This window comes from Mya arenaria, chromosome 12 (assembly GCF_026914265.1).
Source record: "Mya arenaria isolate MELC-2E11 chromosome 12, ASM2691426v1".
In the NCBI taxonomy this organism is placed as follows: domain Eukaryota; kingdom Metazoa; phylum Mollusca; class Bivalvia; order Myida; family Myidae; genus Mya; species Mya arenaria.
Window position 1 is genome coordinate 10,292,208 of NC_069133.1, and position 5,109 is coordinate 10,297,316.

At 33.1% G+C, this 5,109-nt stretch overlaps 1 long non-coding RNA gene across 1 annotated transcript; it reads right to left on the reverse strand.

Moving 5' to 3' along the window:
- Positions 1 to 273: 273 nt before the first annotated feature.
- On the reverse strand, positions 274 to 4,306 carry LOC128212524 (uncharacterized). Its single transcript, XR_008257470.1, has 3 exons — positions 4,219 to 4,306; positions 911 to 1,085; positions 274 to 391 (listed from the first exon to the last, which is right to left on the reverse strand). It is a non-coding gene; the product is annotated as an uncharacterized LOC128212524 (long non-coding RNA).
- Between the last annotated feature and the right edge of the window lie 803 nt (positions 4,307 to 5,109).

Genomic DNA, 5,109 nt, shown 5'->3' on the forward strand with positions numbered 1-5,109 from the left:
TTGTCTTTGAGAAAACATTTAAGTTTTTATTTACCTATAGAAAGATGTAGAAATAATGAAAAGGTTAAAGTAAACACAATCGGGTGAACAAATAATGATGCAATGAAACGTCAAAAGAATTGCTTACTAATGAATAACCAGGGCCAGATAAAGAAAAGAAAACAGTGCGTCAATTGCTAAACCAAGCATAAAAGAAAAAGTTTCCAAATATGTTGCAAACCTCTACTGTGATGACGAAGAAGATAAAAGGATCGATGAAAAGTAATGTTGTTCCCACGAAATGCTTATTTGGAGCCAAAATTAGCAAACTACTTATTTCAACGAAACTTTATTTTCACAACAAACAAAACACAAATCGTGTATAAGGATAATTCGTTCTGTCTTGTATGCCCTGAAAAGAACAAGAAGAAAAATGCAGACATGGCATGTGCATGTTTTTTTCTCGTTAACATTATTGTCCTGGTATAACGAAATAGTTTCTTTAGAGATTAAACGGGAATCATAATATGTAGGATTTTGGAAATTCCTAAATGTTTTAAAACTTGAAACACGTTTAATAAAATTTAGAATTTTTTTCGAACGACATTTTAAATATTTTTATAAGCATGTGTCGACCTAAGAATGAATATTATTACAAAAATAACACAATTAAAAATGAGTTAACTGTATAACCAGCCAATGCCAATCAATAAACTATTTGTGATTCAATACATTGATGCTACATGCACACATTATAGAACTATATAAACATATAAAATTATATCAATAATGTCTTCCGCATATATAGTTGGTACTTCGTAAAATTGTGACATGAAGTCTTATGTACCTCTTTATTCTAATTTCGTCTAACACCTATACCAATAAAGACTAAGACCATCTAATGACAAAAGGATTTACAATAAACTTGCACCTTATAAGCCTCTAATCCCATGGCCTCTAATCTCTATGGCCTCTCCGGCAACAGTTTCGTTGGTTGTTGTTCCAGCCACCGCATCGACCTCTGTCGGACTCACCCCAGGAACAACGGTATCGGCATTGGCAGTACCGGCCACCAGGGCGGCCACCAAAGGAAGGATAACCCTGGGCTAAAAAGAAATACTAAATTAAACATGGATTTTCAACAATTACATGCATTTCCCACATTAAATGTAAACGAAGTAAGTAAAGGAGATAGAACACTACAAAATTAGTTAGTTAGCCAATAGTCTAAAGAATCTTTTCATTTGATTTACCATTGACATTTTGTAATGCATGTAGCGATGGTAAATGGTCATCAAAATTTAAGAAAGGACCTTTATTCAAATAAACAAATAATTCATTATGTCTTAATGCATTATCATTTCAGGCTTATGCAAATTTAAAAATGTTGGGCTTGAATGAACAAGGTTGGGATCAAACGTGTTTTCTTGCAGTTGCTGTTTGGTGACTGGTCGAAGAACTTATATGAAACCACTGAAAATCAACTAGAAACAAAATAAAACCTTTCCTTAAATGTCACATCTGCGACTAAATGTACATCGAAGCACTTGAAATATATTTATATAACATATACTGTTTTTATTTTTAAATGATTTATTCATTCAAATATTGAATAGCCAAACAATATTAATATTCAAGCAAACCTAATTCGCACTGATCGAGACATCGTGTCAAATGAAGCAAATTAAACAAGAGCGTCAATTGTCACAAAATACGCCCGTCCTTATTCTAGGACACCAAGTTTAGTGATAAGCGGTTGTACGTTAAGCCAAATTTAGAGAGCAACAACTGTAAATACAGTTATGATTATAATACACATTCTGACCAATTTTAGTGATGATAAGACAAAGGTTTCTAAAGTTTTTAATCAGACAAAAACTATTTTTTTGTAATAAATATAATTAAAGGAATATAACTCTTTATTGACTAGAGCGATTTGGCTGGTTAGCGGTCTTTTCCGAGATGTTATGTCAATACACATTCTGACCAAACTTGGTGGTGATTGAGGAAAGGCTTCTTAAGTTATTGAGCGGACAATAGCAATTTTAGGTAATTATATACTTAAAGGGGTGACTCCAGCGATATTGCGGGATATCGAACTTGTCCACGATATTATGCCAATACACGTTCTGAGTATATTTGGGGATGATTGGACAATGGCTACCAACGATATTGAGCGGACAGCCTGTTGGTCTCCGTCATTCCGTCCGTTCACCCTTGGTTATACTTTAATACGTCCTGTTTGTTTTTTGTTGTATTAAAAAAACTAAAGAATTGTTTTCTTTAGTGATGGTCCACATCAATTTACTGACTTTCTTAAACATCGTAACGGTCTCCAACACACTGTTTTTCGATATCACGACTTAGATGACGATAGTGGTGAATCTGTCACTGGTTTCATGGCAATATTTTTTACATTGTACTATAAAGTTAGGGCAGGGCATTACAATTAGTGTAACACTTTCTTTCAAATCTTAAGACTGATGATGTAGACAATCCAAAGCTGAATCAGACGAGTCTTCAAAAGAAGCACACCCATTCCATGAGCACCACCGTGCAGATTCTTAAATATGTGTGTCGCAAGTGCAACAACAAGTATTTTACGATTCATGTATATATCCTAACTTTGTAAAGGGAAGTAAGCTTTTGAGAATCTCTTTACTAACGCCACATCTACGATATATGCTAATAAACAAACTAAACGTTATTCTTGAGCACCTTGAATGCGCAAGATCCTGTGTGATTACATTTCTCTTACTTTTGAATGCAATAGAGTTTAAATATCAGATATTCGATGTATAGTATGTGAATGCCATATATGTTTTGTCGGTTCTGGCGCGACTCATACTATTTGCAAGCCTTATGTCTGGTAATTACGTATAAAACTGGTACCATTTTCAGACAAAATGTATTAAAAAAGCAAAGTTAAATGATTTACAGTTACATTTATGTACCGAAATGCTATATAAATAACTGACACAAAGCATTAAGCCAAAACAATAATTTGATCGTGTTGTGGCATACGGATCAAACATTGAAGAAGCAAACAAGGTGAACAATTGATAAAAAAAACTGCTCATTAAATGTTATTTCCGAAAATCAGTTCCTTGGCAGAATAATTTTGACGAATGTTTTAGTTGTTATTAAACCCAAAACGCAAAACAGCTCTCTATTACAAGTTGTATATTGCAAGACGTATTTGTATTTGCTTCGAATTAGGGGCATTCTCTCGCACAGACCCTACTTACATCTTTCAACTGAGACAGGTGCCCGTCTTATATATACTAAAACTACACCTGAAAGGTTCCGACTCGCATGTTGTATGATTCTGTAATTAAATATTTCCAGACAGCCATAAAATGGGAATATCCATTATATGTATCCCATATTTAACCCCTATTTACGATGAACAACTTCTTTATTGAACGGATACTTTAACAATCTTTGAGACAATCACTTTGTAACATGTTTGACGTGATGCATAACGTGAATAAAACTTACTAAAATGTTACCTTTACAATTTATTAGACATTCACTTTGTAACATGTTTGACGTGATGCATAACGTGAATAAAACTTACTAAAATGTTACCTTTACAATTTATTAGACATTCACTTTGAAACATGTTTGACGTGATGCATAACGTGAATAAAACTTACTAAAATGTTACCTTTACAATTTATTAGACATTCACTTTGTAACATGTTTGACGTGATGCATAACGTGAATAAAACTTACTAAAATGTTACCTTTACAATTTATTAGACATTCACTTTGTAACATGTATTGACGTGATGCATAACGTGAATAAAACTTACTGAAATGTTACTTTTACAAACTATTAGACATTCACTTTGAAACATGTATTGCCGTGATGCATAACGTGAATAAAACTTACTGAAAAGTTACCTTTACAATTTATTAGACATTCACTTTGAAACATGTATTGACGTGAATAAAAAAATACTGAAGGTTACTAAGGCAATCTGCTAGACATTCACTTGAAATATGTATTGACGTGAGTAACAATTTCCCATACCAATTCATTATATCGGAACACCAAGCAGTTCATTATAATGGATGGCCCAAGGAGAAATGAGTATTCAAGATTTAGTTTGAAATATATCAAGCAAAACATTTTGCCCGGGACATAAGTATTGCATAATTAGCCGTTATACTTATAACTATGAGCTAAAACATTAAATTTAATACAATCTACAGGGAAAAATGTTCCCTTACCTTCAACGGAAGCTGGCAGCAATGTCAGTGACAGGCAGCTGACCAAAAGAAGAACGATGAGGAGCTTGTTCATGATTGTAGATTGAAGATGTGAATACTCTCAGCCAGCGATGGCTTTTATATAAGTCAGCAAATCCGGGAAACACCCAGATATAACGCAATTTCCGCATGGTGTTTACATGTAAGTTCAGCGTGACTGTAACATTCTTTAAAGTATTAATCGAGGTTAATATATGTATAAGGAACTATACGTTGACAAGGTCAATTAACATTAAATATAGTTATGTTCAAAGTTTGTAAACATCTTAATAACATCTTACTTACATCAATTGCGGTCGATTGTGACGTGTAGAACGGACCATTAATTAGAATAACAATAGGATACGCACATGCTTGAAGGATTTATCATATTTCTAATTGACATACCTCTTTTTGGAGTTGAAAGCTTTTTTTATACTTGTTAAGTGACTAGGAAGCAAATGTATTTACATTAGGTTTTTTTCATACATCATTTAAATCTATAAATATCATAAAAATACAGTAGCCATTGTTTTAAATGATAAGTGTCATAAAAGTAATCGTGTGACTAGCCAACGCAATCTTGTTTGCTAGCAAAATGTTTCATAAAAACAAAACAAAACTATAAAGACATTTTTCTTCAAGAATTACGTCTGCATACGACTTGCATACGAGTAACTTCCGATAACTGATGATTTATTAAAGACTACGTAATAGAGCCTACAATTGCGCATGTTTCCCCCTAGTGTTTGGTACAGAAAATTGTCGTTTACTTTACCCGTAAATATTCTCTTAAAGACAAATATACTTCGTTCTTTGTTGTTCTGTAATTAAGGGAGTGAGCACAATAAAACACAGATATTTTGTGGTAAA